We start from the raw sequence: 17,531 nt of genomic DNA on the forward strand, positions 1-17,531 counted from the left end.
TGTGCTAATACCAATTTTCAGCTGCTATCAAGAGACAACCATGAACTTTTCATGAATTTTACAAGTCAGTGTCAAAATATAGCCATTATTTAAAATTAAATTATGACTCCAACATTTGTAGGCTGATGAGCGAGCAGGGTCTGCACGGTGTTTGCCGCAAGCGGACTTACCCCTGGAGCGCAAGCTCTGACTTATCTGTCTGGGGACCTGAGGTCCTGAGTTGGTGCTTCAGAGCGCCCCGTGGGAACCAAGCGCCCAGACCTTCGCTGCAGGGCTTGTAGCCACGGGAATCCACGCATCCCCCACCTAACCTCCGCTGGGCAGCATCTTTAAAGTTCCGCACTGCTGCTGTCCCACACTGGAGTCCCTTAATACTAGCCGCCACCCTACTTTCCACCCCCCTACCAGCATCTGGTTTACACTCAGTCGGCGGATCCCTATTTGCATGTGAGCGAAGCCTATGCTGCGACCATCAATCCCCTGCACCAGCCTGTGGCTGCCAGCAATCAGTAGCAGTCCTGGCCTGGCCGCCAGAGCCAGGAGGGGGCCAGCCTGCGTTTGCACCTAGGGTGCCTGGCGGGCCTGCTCCCCCATCTCTCCGGGCTGGAGGGAGGCGCCATGGGCTATAGCCGCTTAGACCTGCTGTTCCCCAGTGCGCACGCCCTGGATGCCACCGGCCTGGCAGAGAACCTGAGGCTCCAGGACATGGCTCACCAGATGGAAAAGGTGCATAACGTCAACTCACACCAGCTTGGGCCTGATCAGACTGTAATCCGCAAAGGTCCCATTTTTCCATGATTAAGAACCCCCTAGGTCTCCCCTGTCAGAAGGAGCTGGTGGGAGCCATGCAGAATCCCATGAAGTCTTCTGCTTGGTTCTGGGAAGACTGTCTCTCCTCAGCTCCACATCCAAATATAAAGTGACTGTGGCTGAAGTGCAGAGGCGATTGTCACCGCCTGAATGCTTAAATGCCTCTTGCTGGGAGGTGTTTTCAGAAAAGCCAAGTCCAAAAATGGAGGCCAATCGTTGTGGAGAAAAGTTGGACAAGACTGGGCTGAATCTTCTGGCTGGGAGACTTGGAAAGCTGCTCTTGAGACAATCCTGACATCCTTGGAGGAAGGAAAAGCTGTTCACTTGGCTTGGGACTTTGTCTATGTCTGTGAAGTATAGTTTCCTAGTAAGCCAGTGGCCGAATATTTAACCAGGCCTCACCCAGGAGGGTAAACCGAGATTGCAAGGAAGAAGAATAAATACACTGGGGGCAGCTCAGCAAGTGTGGAAAGAATTAATGGACCTCCTCAATCAAGACAGAACACCCAACTGCAGCAACAGGCCCTCCCTGATCTTGGAAAGGTACCTACAGAACCGCCTGTGTCGTTTCAGCCTGATTATCCACCCATGGGTTTGGCAGCCAGGCCATCTGCACTGCTGAGTCTGTGGTGCAGAAGTAGGTCAAAAAAGCCCTGATTGTCATAGACAAATCCTATATGAACCCCGGAGACCAGAGTCCAGCAGATTCTAATAAGACCCTGGAGAAAATGGAGAAGCACAAGAAGTAAAATGGGGGTGAGCAGAGGGCAGGAAGGGAAAAGACTGAGGAATCCATCTCCACTGGGACAGACTGGGACATGCTCTTGCTAGGGGAGGAGCTTCCAACCTCCCCTACCCACCTATCCAAAGGCCTCTGTCACTTCAGGCTTGCAGGATCTTGACCTGCCCTCATGGATCCCTGTGGCTTCTCTAGCACTGCAGTATCTGTCCTTGAACACAGGATCCAAGGTGACAAGTACTGGTTTTTGTTTTGTTTTTACTTGCTCAGTGTTATTTTTTGGAACCCCATCCCTCCTTCCTCTGACTTCCGGGGCTGACAAGAAGCCATGCTGTTGAAACTTCAGATTGATGATATTCAGGTTAACGATAATTTATTTCCTTCGGTGTTAAGATATGGCTGGTTTTTATGTTCACTAAATTTTTTTTTCAAAAATTAGTCTTTATCTACCTACTTTAGCGATGGTTCCCTCCAGGAGGAGGCAAAGGTACCACGTGCTCTGCAGCCAGGGAGCAGGTGCTGCGTGGCTGCAAACCCCATGCTCAGAGGGGCCTTCTGGTTGTAGGAAACTTGTAGAAACAATGTCTGCTGACGTTTCATTTTCTTCTCTCTCTCTCTCTCTCTCTCTCTCTTTTAACTTTGAAAGTTAACTCTTTAAGTGGGTGACTCCTTGGAACGACAGGTTCCTGTAAGGAACTGAAGTTTTATTTGCATATTTATTTCAGATCTTGATTTTTCGAGTAAACTTGAAAAGGGTGACACTAAGCTCTCCTGCTGCCTGTCACCCCCAAGCCCCTGTGGAGGCTCTGTATTTTGAGAAACAGTGTGTTGAGTGTACAGAATATATTTATGCATAATTTAATGGGATCTGTAAATACTGATGCACTTCTTAAAAGTTTTTGAGAAATATGATTTGATTTTAATGTTAAGTTTTAATGGTGGTGGGGTAATTTATAACATGTCTTTAGATTTTATTCATCTGTACACAGGGTATGAAGAATTAAGAGGATACAGGGCTTTGTTCTTGGTTTCGAAGATTCTATTTAATCGGAGCTCTCTGTTCAGAAAGCAATAACTTGGTATCTCATTCCTGTGAGGCTCATTCACTGTAAGGTAAATGTGCGTTAGAGTTTGTGTGGGTGAAATGGAGGTTTAGAATTGAACTCTTTGCCTGTAAATGTTCCCCAATGTGCATGGTACTTGTATAATAAAAGTATTTTGGATAGAATCTGTGGAAAAATAAAAAAGTAAAATTAAATTAGGTAAATGAAACTAAGCCAATCATATTGAAAATATAGGTATCAATTAACAAAACTCACCTCTTTTGCTTCTTTTGTGGTGTCTTGCTATGACCCCTGCTCTTCAGGCTGTTTATGTGTCTTCTATGTGTGTGCGAGATGGAAGTGCTCTGTGGTGTGTGATTGCGTGCCTTCCAGTCATGTCACACTGAGGGCTTTGACTTGGCCATGAGGGGAATAGTTACAATAGGATAATGACAAAGACTGGAAACTAGGGCTTTTATTTTCCTTATTAGCCTGTTGTTAGGCATAGACTAATATGCTTATGACCAAGATGGTGCAAATTCTAACCTCTTAACTAAAAAAGAAAGGAGAGAAGGAAGGAAGAGGAGAAAGGAGAGATTCTCCCAGTGTGCTTACCTGAACGTGTTGCTTTTCTCTGCAGACATTTGTGATGCTCTGCTGGCCTCTGCCTTGCCCCAGGTGTCCTTCAGCAGCTCCTCAGAGCTGTCCAGTAGCCATGGCCTTGGCTTTGCAAGTCCTGATCAGAGAGATGTTGAGTCAGCTGTTGTTAAGAGCCACAAGTCAGAATGACGCCTGGCATATTGCCAGAGGGAATGGTTGAAAGGTGACGCCAACGAACCATTGAGATGATGATTTGAGTTAAGCTGTATATAATTGCTGTGATGCTGGATTGATGGAGTTGTATACGGACCCTGCGGGAATCTGCCTGGGCACCCGCTACTTTCTCGTGGGGATTCAGGGAGCAGAAGCAACAGCTTGCCACAGTCTGGCTGGGCACAAATAACCCAGCCACCACAAAGCCTTGTAGGTTCAAACAGCAATTCTTTATTCCCCAACTCTCACTGGCACTGCACACACACTACTCGGGAACACACCCCTTCCACCAGCTCTGCTCCTTCCTCAGAGAGAGCTTGCATCTTTATTTCCATTCCTATAGCTCAAAAATTAATTATTTGCATTTTATGAAATTGAAGAAATTGGACTTTTCATGTTATCTTTATTTTTATTATAAATTTATTTTTATTTTCTTTGTATAAATTTCTTCCTTATTGGTTGCCAGTAAATACTCATAAAGGAAATTAAGTCAGAATGGAATTATTGGGAGCTATTCGTTATTTCCAGTTATACCAAATCTTTTTAGTTTGACAATAGACTATGAAAAGGTTATTATTCCAGTGAGCTGATCATGAAAAACTGAAATATATAAATAAGTAAATGAGCCAATGTCAGAGCCACTGGGGTTAGTCAGCAGACCGCCACATAGTATCTCTGTGATGGAAAGAGTCCAGGGCTGCCTGATGGGCAGTGAGCACCATCTTGGGACATCATATGAGAGGAGGCCGGAGAAGGCTGTGCTGATAGTGGGATTCCCTTCCCAGGTAGTGTGAATGAAGCTGTGGACTTGTTTTTTGGAGATGTATTATTCCATCACAGGACTCCAGTGTCATTGAGTATATTACTTTTTCTGTTGCACAAATAGTATTTTAGAGGATTAAATCAGTTAATACAATTAAAAATAAAACTCTCTATAAAATTCTAAAGAGGTAGACTGATTTTTCTGTGAAAGTTGAGCTAATTCATTCAGGAAGTAAAGTTTAAAATGAGCTCTGCCCCTTCTAAGTACATCCTTATAAATATTGGAGATGTAGCCTTGGAGTTGAGTATTTGCTCCCTTTATGTATATTCCAAAGATCTGGGTTTAAGTATAGCTTGAGTTTCTTTATCCCTTTAAAATCAAGCATGTTACTTAGTTATCAGATACATTGATAGGAAAGAGTCAATACAAGAGGAAAACCCAGAAAGTGATATTTAAATATAAAGTATTTAAATTGCCCATTATTGTCCACTCTCAATTTTTTTTTTAAATGTGCAGGAGCATTCTGTGGCCTGAGAGTTAGACTTCAAATCTCATTCAAATATTTCCAGCATGACAGTAAAAATATATTGTCATTGGAACCAGAGTTCATCTATTATTTAGATTATCAAATTAACATTTTTTGTCTGGTGATTAACCTAATATCATGTTAACATCTAAACTTTTCAGTGGTTGCAAAGATTATAATAACTAAGTAAACACTTAATTATTTTATTTTATTTAAAAAAAATTTTTAAATTTATTTTTTTAAAAAATAAATGATAGCGGAATGCATTACAATTTTTATTGCACATATACAGCACAATTTTTCAAATCTCAGGTTGTATATAAAGTATGTTCACATCAATTTGTGTCTTCATACATGTACTTTGGATAATGATGTCCATCACATTCCACAATCCTTGCTAACCCCCTGTTCCCTCTCTTCTCCTCCTACCCGTACCCTGTCCTATCTAAAGTTTGTCTGTTCCTCCCATGCTCCCCCTCCCTACCCCACTGTGAATCAGCCTCCTTATATCAGAGAAAACACTCGGCATTTGTTTTTTGGGGATTGGCTAACTTCGCTTAGCATTATCTTCTCCAACACCATCCATTTACCTGCTAATGCTATGATTTTATTCTCTTATTGCTGAGTAATAGTCCATTGTGTATATATGCCACATTTTTTTTTGTCCATTCATTTACTGAAGGGTCAATTCAACTATTTTAAAGAAGCCCAGTGGGCTTGCGTGTTGTGTTTTTGATCTGCAAAGACACAAACCTGTTATGATTCACGCTTCCCTGTAGCAGGTACTTTGGAGGTTATAAACATATAGAGGAAAAATTCTCCTAGTTTCAAATCGACGTATTTCCATTATATTTAATTTAAAAAGTTAACAGCTCAGAATATGATAAGCAGTCATTATGAAATGATGGTACTAAATTTACCACATATATTCAGATTACTTTCACTGCATATTTAAGTTATTTTTCCTAAGAGAGTAGCATTCAACTAATGAAGTTTAGTGTTTATGATTGCAACTCTGATTGCATGTAATGTGTGTTTCAATAAATATTCCTTGATATTGCTACCAAACTTCATGCTCGTTCCTGAAGTATGATTTACAAAGCTCAATGTATCAATACCTTTTATGAAGGATTATTTATATTTTCTGTTTTATGTGTATGATTTTCCTTTTATACTCATGCATTTTATTTATTTCTGTATTTTTGTTGTTTTCTATTGATTTATGAAAAGTAATAAAATATTTCTTAGCAACACTTTTGTGACAAAAAAAGGAAACGGGTCTTATGAACTGTACTGGGAAGAATGAGTAGAGAAGTCTGGGCAGGTTCAGGTGTTTCCAGTGACCAAAGACAGAGAGGCAGTTCCCAAGGGGCTGAGTACGATGGCAAGTGATCTTGTGGCCACATTTGAGTCAGTGATTTTTTTGAGTTTCCCACTGGAAGAGAAAAAATATTGTAGTGATAGTAATGTATTTGTATTATCATTTAACATAGAATTAAATGCTCTTAGACTTCATTTTTTTTTATTTATACATGACAGTAGAATATATTTTGACATATTATAAACATGGAGTACAGCTTCCCATTCTTTTGGTTGTACATGATGTGGAATTACATTGGTCGTGTATTCATCTTTGAACATAGGAAAGTGATGTCAGATTCATTCTACTATCTTTCCTATTCCCATTCCCCCTCCCTTCCCTTCATTCCCCTTTATCTAATCCAAAATACTTCTTTTCTCCCCCTACCCCATTGTGAGTTATCATCCACATATCAGAGAGAACGTTTGGCCTTTAGTTTTTTGGGACTGGCTTATTTCACTTAGCATGATAGTCTCCAGTTCCATCCATATACTGGCAAATGCCATAATTTCATTTCTCTTTATGGCTGAGTAATATTCCATTGTGTATATATACTACGTTTTAAGAGTTTATTTTTAAAAGCTCTGCTTGTGGTGGTTCTTCTGGAATTCCCATTTAAAGCCTGAGGGTAGGTTCCAGGTATACATTTAACAGAGTGGCCCTGACATGATATGCCTTACCTTTTCATTTCAAGAAACATAAACTGTTTAAAAGTTAACATCTCAAAATGCCTCCACTAAATTTTTTTTAAATTGATAGATTTTTAAAATATCTTTATTTTGTTTATTTATTTTTATGTGGTGCTGAGGATTGAACCCAGTGCCTCACACATGTGAGGCAAGCGCTGTACTTCTGAGCCACAACCCCAGCCCCTAAATTGATAGATTTTAAGTAAAACTTATTCCCAATTAAGAAAATTCATGTCATTAGATACAGGTAAAATTTCTAACAAAATTGGATTTGACTGTTTATTTTGTTGCCATCAAAATTAAATTTTTATTTTCTGAAATTAAGAGTTAGTATGTCTCATATAAAAGCAGATTGTTGAATATGCATTCTAAATAAGAACATGCTATAAATATTAATTTTCACTTTTTCTTCTCAAAAACTTCCTTAAGAAACTTGTACTCCACATTTATCCAGATAAATGTTAAAAAATAAAAAAAATAAACAACAACACCCAAAAAACTATCTCCAAGTGAATTTTCACTCCACATTTTGCTTGTTCATGGAGTCTAGGGACCATAGATAAAGCTGACTCATAGCATCAGATGCTACTGCCTTCCAGCCTCATTGACAACCTTCTCATCCTGTCAGTCATGGGGGCTGTAGGTGCAGGCTTGGAGACCAGAGCCATGATCTTGGCAGAGGTGGTTGAAATTGAGTAGGAAATCATATCAGTTTTTTTTTTCTTTTCTGCTTCCCCAAGTGCTTGCATAAATGCTCCTTTCCAGGAAAGGATTGCTCTGTTCATAACTCAGATGCTGAAATTGTGAGCTCTAAAGCTGAAAGTGGCCACCTACATGGGTGATCCCATTGGAGACAGTGGAAATTATAAACTGCTTTGATTGCAACTGTATCAAAAGTGGCAGTGAGCATGCAGTATCATTTTTTTTGCATAACAAAAGTAGATGGAGACAAATGGAACTGATTTGATTGTTCCTTTTTTTCTTGTAATTCTCAGCCTTACCAATGCCATTGAATATGTTTCCATAGAACATGGATTGCACTCATCTGCCTTCATTCCCCTTTATCTAATCCAAAGTACTTCTATTCTCCCCCTACCCCAATGTGAGTTAGCATGAGCTAACCTGTGATATGTATTCTGTAGAAACTGTACTTTGAATTTTGTATTTTAACATTTTTACCTCATCTGTTTGTGGAGCCAGGAAAATACTTGCCTAATACTTCCAATACTAGTCATTGCTGAACATTTTAGAAACTCTTGTTAACATTAAGATACTTATTTCTCACTTCCATATAGTTAGTAGTATGTACATTTATGTTATGGGCATCAGGAAGATAAATAAGAAAATAAAAATGATTAGATCAGGGAAAATATTTAAATTTGTCCTTAAGATACTAAATAGCTTCTTACAACATGAGGGTTGACTATTTGCATTCTGAAATTTCTCAAATAGCATATGATATAAAATTTATTGGCTTTTAATCCATAAAATGTTTTTTAAAAACTTGAAAGAGTAAATAATCATTTAAAATACCTTAAAGTATATCAACCCCTGATACAAATCAGAATATTCCTAAATATTCAATGCGAATCTTACCCTCACATTTTTTCCATTGAACCTAGGTTTGTTTTTTGTTTTGCTTTGTTTTGTTTTTGTACTTTCATCATTATGCACAGGCAGGTGCCTAATGGAATTGGCCTGTGTTCCATCAAGTAGGTCAATTCAAATCACAGCAAAGGGACTTGAAAACTAGATTTCTTTAAAGGTGAATGAAATACAGGGATGATTTTGCCTTTGCACATCAGATACTTAATTCTGTTTATTCTTTCTAAAAATTTTAGACCTATGAGGGCCAAGAGATATTCTGTTTTTAAGCTACCATTATTTTTTTCCTGATAATTTTTTTTTTTTAATTTTAAACCTTGCAAGATGCACTATGGGTGTGAAGTGCTGTGGCCAGGCCAAAGGTAAAAATGTGTCCATGTGCTAGTGCACAGCACTGTCTTGGCAACTACATAGCTTTATTTCGTCAGCTTTTATGAACTGCAAAAAGGTAGCACCAGGAAGTACCTTGAAACAACAAGGTTTGGAGAGAATCTGCCCTGGAGTCATCATATGGAAGGTAAACACCTGCTCCGTTTTTTTCCTTCTCCTCTCTAGTTTCAGAGCCTTCATATTTTCCATAAAGCTGAAGTTACCAGATGAGACAAACAGAATAAACTGGCCAGAGAGGCAGTGTTAGGTGTGATTTTTGTCTCCAACTATGTCAAATTATAGAATTACCCTCAGAATCTGGGATCTGCTGGACTTAGTTGCCTGTTTTGGGTGGTTGAGCACTTTCCAGGAATGCTTAGATTTATTAGTGCTGTTCCTTCCTTGCAAGATGGTATTTGGATGCACAGGATAGTCTCCTGCCCTTGTGGAACTGTGTGATAGGAGGAGACATCCTGGTATACATCAGCTCCTCATGCTGGTCCTTGGCTCTTGCTGTGTGCTGAGGGAGTTTGCCTGGCCTTAACCCTGAAGACTAGTTACATCTTCTCTTGAAGCCTGTGGTGGACTTCCTAAGTGTTCCCAGGGAGCAGTCATCATCCTGTGCTGAATGTGTCCCATGTCACTTGGCTTCTTACTGATGGTGTGGCCTCCCTGAGGTCTGTGAGTCTCATTTATGGCCTGAGCAGCAAGTCAGGGCCTTGATTATGTTTACTTTGCCCCTGTCAAGTTGACCTTCTGTTTAGATTCTGTTAGACTCAGCTTACTTCTTTGCCTCCTTTTGATGGGAATTCTGAGTCACTATGAGGAAGTGAAAAAAAGTATTGATGGGTTTTGTCCTGGCAGGTTAGGCTCAGAACTGACCTATCAGCTCAGCTGCAACAACTAGTCACTTTGCCCTATGAAACCACAGAGGACATGGAAGATGAAGCTTTATGTGGCCAAGGAGTATAAAACCAGGAACTGCAGACTGTCTCTGACTTGGCATGGTCCAATATGTGATTTTTCAACTTTACCATGGTGAGATAGTGATAAGCATTCTGTAGAAACTGTACTTTGAATTTTGTATTTTAACATTCCTTTGGCCACATGATCTAATATTAAGGTGGAACAACCTATACTCTATAGCATATTGTGATATTTGATAGGTTAGGTGTATTTAATGCATTTTTCCATTTACAATATTTTAAAATGATGGGTTTATTAATTTGTAATGCCATGTTAAGTCAAAGAATATTAGTATTTGGCGAAGGGTGGTAATGGCTGGTGACTACTTTGCCCCTACAAGGTCATATCCCTAAATTCCACAGGGAAAGAGAGCAAAAGCCTGCCTGTTCTTTTCACATATTACTCTGACTTTTCTGATCCTCTGGGTCTTTGTTCCTGAGCAAGGATTGTGGATTACTAACCTACCACATATTAGGTAGTTCCTTTTCCTATGTAGCAGGAAGTTATCACATCCTACTTTCCTCTTTTCTGAATTGTTCTTACTCTCCCTGGTTTCTCTGGGACTCAAAAGTATAATGATCCCTGGCAAACCGCAATAACTAAAGGTGAGGGATGACAACTAGAGCAGCTTATTTCAAAATTATTTCTGGGTATATGATCTGTGTGGTCAATATATCATGGTGACCACAATTTTGCCATGAAAATTTTCCAATTATCTGAGAGTAAGTAGTACCTAAGGCTCACTTGGTACCTTACCAAATGGTGTTGGGAGGCCTTCTTGGGACCAACCAAATTCTAACCTAGTTGGGTAGCAAATTCTATTTCTTTTCCCTTTCAGAATAACTATTCTTATTTTTTAGCTTCTTATATTATTCATGATACACTGCAGTACATTGAGAATATTAGTGTGTGCTCTTTACCAAGATGTCTTTGTTTACTTAACCTGTTTATGAATGAAGTGCTTGTCCCTATGGAGGTGGATTTTGCCCAGGGCTTGCCATGCTTTCCATGGCTTCCCACCCATGCACAAACAACTGCATTGCCTCTTCTGGGGAATGAGAGATTCCTCTTTTCCCCATTCAGGGATTCTGGTAAAAGGCCTACCAACGAAGGGGGCCTTCATTCCTGGCCAAAGGGTGTGGTTGAATTAGTGACCTTTCATGAGGCAGTTGGGATCACTAAGGTGCATGGATCCTTTTTAAATCAAAGCACATGGGATTCATAAACAGCAGGTCTAATTTGTAGCCCAGCAATTGCTCCAGACTAATGGAATGTCTCATTTTGCTGAATGTTAGTGGAGATCTTCCTGAGTAGGGGTTGACTATAAGACCATTTCTGGGACTCATCTCTCTTCCCCATAATCCTTGAAGTTTGACTCCCATGATGTTGCTCCATGGAAATAATGTCAAATGTCACACTACAGGGACACATGCCCCCACTTGGAATGTTCTTTATCAGTGGAATTCACCATTTGTGAAGCTTGGACCACCTCCATTTTGCATGTGTACTAGAGCAATATATATCCTATGACAGGGAATCTACTTGTGCCTCTTCTCTCCCAAGGCCCTCCCAGCACATTTACAAATCGCAGTGAATTAACCTATCATAGTATCCTTAGGGAAAATGTTTTTCCATTGATGGGATTTCTTTCCCAGAATCATTTGGCAGACTGTACCAATAAATAGAGGATTTACTTCTCATGGCATTATTTCTGAGGGCCTCACCCTTAAATTTCCTGCCATGGTTGTATACTACATTTAATTTTTGAAAAAATAGTGACTAACTAACTTCCTTAGGAACAGTAACAGAAAGCTCTCAGCATTTGGGGTACCTGGCCTCCTGCTTTGCTGGGAAGACTCCCAATTTTTATGAGGACATCAAAGGGACATGCTACTGTTCTGACCTCCTGTGTGGCAATCTGAAATCTTATGTATTGAAGTAACTCAGGGGACCTCTGGAAGATGCACACAGATGCTTTCATTGAGCCTCATCAGATCTCTGAACAACACCTCCTAAATGTGAGATCTTTACCTGATAAAATCAGCTTGGTGGCATACCTTATTCATGCATATATGAGATACTGTATATATTCAGATTATCTATAGGCTTGCTAGGCAATTCTAGTTTTATTTTTTATGTGAGAAGTTAGCAGAACTGTTTTAGAATTTGTCAGTAAAGAACTTCCAACAACTAAGACCTGAAAGCACCAGGTCATCACAGATCTTTAAGATGTCATGGTGCCTCTCTGGCCTCTTCCTTTTCAACGTGTTCAGGAGACTGTGCACATGAAAAAACAGAGTAACACATAATAGTGGTAGACTTTTGTTTATGTAGGAAGAGCTACAGAAGTGTATATCAAATGCCAAAATGCACTGAAAGTTGTCCCTGGGGATGGTACGCACAAAACTTCAGGAAGCTAGTGGTGACCTCTCATGATGTGTTCCCAAACCAGGCTCCTTTTGCCCACCAAACAGCTTGCCAGTCACTGAAATGAGTTTTGTAAAGGAGCAGGAGTTTATCCACAAGGTAGCCAAGCATGAAGATGGGAGGCCTAAGTCTCATATTGACCTCCTGAGAATAGGGTTTGGGGACATTTATGGGATACAGAAACAGGGTATTTAAGGTGTGGGCATGATTGGAGGTGAGGTAATCAGTGGTTTTTAATAGGTGTACTCAATCTTTGTGGATCTTCCTGGGTTGTGTGTTCAGAAAATGTCAGCATTAGCATGATATGAGGGTGGAGGTTTGGCCTCTTGACATCAATAGGACACCCATTGCATACCCGAACAGGCCCATGGGAAGAGTCCTTTTTTAAAAACAAACAAAACAAAACAAAATGAAAAAAACAGCCTTCTCATGCCTGAAAAGTAACCTAGGTAACCATTATCATTATAACGCCTGTGTCAGAGGTGCTGGCTACAGCAAGGCTAGTAGAAGACTAATAGTATCTTGCTAAACTGAGTGACCTTCAGATTTAGTGATTTTTAAAAGGAACTAAAAGAAGTAACTAATCGGGGAGCATAGGGTCTCAGAATCAAGAGAGGTACAAAGGCTTGATTAGTATAAGTTGCTGTTGGCTAGTAATTGTCAAAATTAGGATTCTTTCTTCCTTTGGAGTCTTGGGAGACAAATTCTTCCCATGGTTAAACTCTTGAGAATGACCTGAATGGGGAATAGGAGGTTGACCTTGATGGAGCCTTTGTGCTTCAGAAGATACATATTTACCACTGTAGGTCCTTCTTTTACTACATGCCCAAGGGATGATTGTGGCCCATCTAGCAAGGGCTTGGTTTTAAATGTACTTTCTTTGCCTCAGTATTACTTACTTTTAATGAACATCTCATATTGACCAATATAAACTTATTTTCAACTTATTTTTGAGTTGCTTATTTGTAGAGCCACTGTAGAGTATGTATGCACTTCATTAGAAACTGTTTTACCATTAGGTTTCTGAGTGTGATCTTTTAAATTATGGATGCACTTTTTGGGAAATTGCACATCAGCTCAGGCTTCTAGAAAATTGCAAGAAGCACGGGGAAGGGAGTCAGAGCACACCTAGATGGCTCTAGAGACAAGATCCTGCATTTTCTATACCCTGGTAGCCAGAAAGCCTGCATGTAAATAACTGGAATTGTTCACTAAGGAATCAAAGCTAAAGCAAATGCTTTTGTAAATTCCAGGGTCATGTGCAAAAACCTCAGGTGTAAAGCCCAGAGATCTCTGAGAGAGTGAGCAAGTAGCATGCATCCAGCTGCCTGATCTTCCTGGGAACACTGCCTATTCTCTGCCCTCCAACTCACCCTGGTTATCTAGAAACCTGAATGAGACACCTGTGAATTCAGATGCAGTTAAGTGAGGAAAGAAACAGAGCTGGTTCCTATGCCATTAGGAACAATGTTAACAGTGACCTGGGGGGAAACTTACCTTGGCTACAATTCCAATTTAGCATTTATTTGAGTGACCTGTGGATGCCCTGAAGTTGGGCAGATCTTTTAATTTATCTGTGCTCTCATGCTTGTTAGTTAGTGCTTGCTTTGCAGGCACAAGGTCCTGGGTTCAATTCCCAGCACCACACACACACACAAAAAAAAAAAAAAAAAAAAAAAAAATTGAGGAAGGCATGCACTTATTTTCACCTTTCATCTCTGAGTAATTTCCCTCTCTTGAAAAAGCTGACACTCTGACATTCTTTAGGGCCAGTGTATTACCAGGGGCCACCAAAGCAATGGTCAGTGTAATCATCTTTGGCCCTTTGGCCCCAGTAATGAAGGCAGGGCAAGTCCTGAGCTTTTCACATGCTTGTGGCTAGTTTTGTTTTCTTAATTTTCTCATCTTCTCTCCAAATTATTCAGTATTTTTGAGTTACCTCCTGAGGAACCTGTAGTAAAACTGACAGATGACTGATGACCAAGTCTTGGAATTGCTGCAGATGCGATTACAGCACTTGGTGTGACATGTTGCTGTAATTGCCATGAGGGCAGCAATACCTGCTGCAGGCAGCCTGACTGTCTTCCATCAGGTGATGGTACCTGGAGGGGAATTACTAGGCACTTCACACATCTTCTTATTGGATCTTTACACAATCCTAAAATAAGCTTATCCTACTTTTCTTATAGGGGGAAAAATGTTTCTGTGGCAGATGGCTTTGCAGACTTTAGGACCTTGTTCTGTGCAGTTGGGGCCCTATGGACATGTTTTTATTTCTATAGATAGGTTTTTGTTGTTTCTGCTTTTGTTTTGTTTATTCAGCCAAGCTTTCTGTGAAGAGGCTGAAGCTGGTGAAGAGGAGGCAATGGACAAGTAGCCTATGCTGTGGGCAGCGGGAGAGCTGTGGCGAGGGGCACCTTTCTTGTGGGTTCAGGATTAGTCACTATGAAAGGATAACTAAAAACTGCTGGGCTCCATTTCAGGGGCTATGGGCTCCTTTGTGGTCTTCAATGAAGACTTGCAGTGTTTAATGTAGGCTGATCAGTTAAGAACTATTGATGCTATATCCCTAGTCCTCTTTATTTTTTATTTTGAGATGGGGTCATGCTAAATTGCTGAGGCTGGCTTGAACCTGTGATCCTCATTCCTTAGCCTCCCCTGCCCCCAAACAATCTATTGATGCTAGTTAGTAGGGGGCTGTCCTCCAGCCCAGCCCTTAATATGTTTCAGTTTTTTATTGTTGTTGGGAAACAGTGTGTAGAACCATGACACAAAGAAAAGACCACTGACTCCATTTTAAACCAAATTAAAGTAAGCTTATATTGTGTACACAAAGAGAGCTGGCCAGCAGTTGTCTCACCTGGAAAAACAGGACCAGAGAACAACAACTGGTCTGATTACAGGGAAGCGTTTTTAAAAAAAATATTTATTTTTTGTTTGTAGTTAGACACAATAGCTTTATTTTATTTATTTATTTATTTATGTGGTGCTGAGGATCGAATCCAGGGTCTTACATGAGCTAGGTGAGCACTCTACTGCTGAGCCACAAAACCCAGCCACCAGGGAAGCTTTTATAGCGTAAAAAATTACAAAGAGTTAGGGTGTCTTGGGAACTTACAGCTGACAGGGTTCAGGCAAGTATAATACAAGGGCAGACAGCAAGTTTATGGTCTACATTGTTTAACATCTCAAGGTAGGGAGCAAACATCAAAGTTAATGAGGAGCAGCTGGTATTTCAGGGAGGGTGGTTATCTGGTCAAGGGGAGCTGGGCACAGGTAAGTTCAAAGCACAGTCAAGAATCCCAAACAAATTTATTTATTTATTTTTTAAAAAACATCAAACTATGGTCAGGCCAAATAGAAATCTTAGTATTTTACAGTAAAACAGAAATGAACTTTTCATGACTTTGTGAAGAGGCAGTTCCCAATCTTTTTTTTTTTTTCAAAATTCTTTTTTTTTAAGAGAGAGAGAGAGAGAGAATTTTAATATTTATTTTTTAGTTTTCGGCGGACACAACATTTTTGTTTGTATGTGGTGCTGAGGATCGAACCTGGGCCGCACGCATGCCAGGTGTTCATGCTACCACTTGAGCCACATCCCCAGCCCAGTTCCCACTCTTAAGATGGAATTAGGCTGAGTTCATCAAGTGATCTCCCATACTGCCTCAAGCTCCCTGATATTCCTCAGGTCAGAATTTGTATATTTCCTCACTCTCTCTCTTCAACACTTTATTAAATTATAGAAAAGCACCATCCAAGTACTGTGGACAGCAGGCATGCACAGAGGTCCAGCAACTCAGCATCAGCACCCACAGGAATCTGGGGTTTACCTGTGACTGTTTCCCTGCTGACGTGATTGCCTTATGGCAGGGGGTGTTTTAAAGTTTTATTACTTTATCAGGGAACCAGGTGATTCAGTAACTTAATTTGCGTACCCATAGCACCTTCTCCCCACAGGTAAAAGATGTGAAATGTTCAAGGTTGATTCATTGCAGATGTTGAAAGCTGGCCTGCAGAGATGGGTTGCCCTTAAGGGAGAGGCTGGACCCAGAGTTACAAGCTGGGAACAAGCTGATATTTTTCATTCAATTGTGCTTCTCTACTTGAGTTCTTTTTTTTAATTATATTTCCTGGCTTCCAGAGGGAATGAAAAGGACAAAGAGATGGTGAAATGAAAAAAAAAATAAATGTATTATTAATATGTTTTTGAGAACTTCAGTACTAACTGGTGTGAAAAAGAACACAAGATACTTAATAGTTTTTCAGTGGTTTAGGCTGAGTCATCTAAAATTTCAAATATAGAAATTTTTAACATAAAAGAATCAACAATACCTAATTTCTGACATTTAAAAAATAGTTATAGGGCTGGGGATGTGGCTCAAGTGGTAGTGTTGCTCGCCTGGCATGCCTGAGGCCAGGGTTCAATCCTCAGCACCATGTACAAACAAAGATGTTGTGTCTGCTGAAAACTAAAAAATAAACATTAAAATTAAAAAAATAAATAAATAAAATAAAAAATAGTTATAAAATCAGGAGCTGTTGCAACAGGAATGTTACTCAGGATTGTCAGTTAACTCTCAGCTAGAACCCGACAGACTCAAGTTTACCAGATATTAGAATGGAAGCTGGGACAGACAGTGGACTAGAAAGGAAGGCACTGAGTGATCAACACCTTGTCATGAAAAGCGAATGCTGAGACCCCATCACATACTGCAGGACTCTAAGGGGACTGGATGATGGCCTATATTAATAGGATCCTGGGGTAGGCCCTGGAATAGAAAAAGGGAGTGAGTGGAAAACTCAAACAATCATAATAATTTGAGCTCTTGTTAATAATATTGTCCTGATGATCTCCTGAATGTAATTATCCCATCATCTGACTGTTGCTGAGAGTAGATTTTACAAACTTCTTACCACCAAAAAAATTAGTATTGTGGTAATATGTATGCTAATTGTATAATGTAGCCACTCCACCATGTATGAATATGTCAAAATGTGTGGTACACCATAAATATATGCAATTTTTATTTGTCATTAAAAAATAATAATATTGCCCCAATGTTAGTATCTTAGTTTTGATCACAGTGTCCTGGGGAAGCTAGTTTAAAAGGATATGGAAATTGCCTATATAATATTTGTAAGTCTTCTGTAAATCTGAAATTATTTCAAAATAAAAATATTGAAAATGCACTACAAAACAACTCTAATCACAGATGATTTAAGATTCAGGATAAAAAAAAAACACTGTGCTTAGGAAAACTTTGAATATTAAATTTTTTTAGTTATATATGGATATAATATCTTTATTTTTTAAATTTATTTTTATGTGATGCTGAGGATCAAACCCAGTGTTCCTCAGGTGTGTGAGGCAAGTGCTCTGCCACTGAGCCATAACACCTAGCCCAAAACTTTGAATATTTA

At 39.8% G+C, this 17,531-nt stretch overlaps 1 pseudogene; it reads left to right on the forward strand.

The window, feature by feature from the left end:
* The first annotated feature begins 618 nt into the window (after window positions 1-618).
* Window positions 619-1,742, forward strand: LOC107159609 (annotated as a pseudogene).
* The last annotated feature ends 15,789 nt before the right edge of the window (window positions 1,743-17,531 follow it).

The sequence above is a fragment of the Marmota marmota genome, unplaced genomic scaffold (genome assembly GCF_001458135.2).
Source record: "Marmota marmota marmota unplaced genomic scaffold, marMar, whole genome shotgun sequence".
NCBI lineage: Eukaryota > Metazoa > Chordata > Mammalia > Rodentia > Sciuridae > Marmota > Marmota marmota.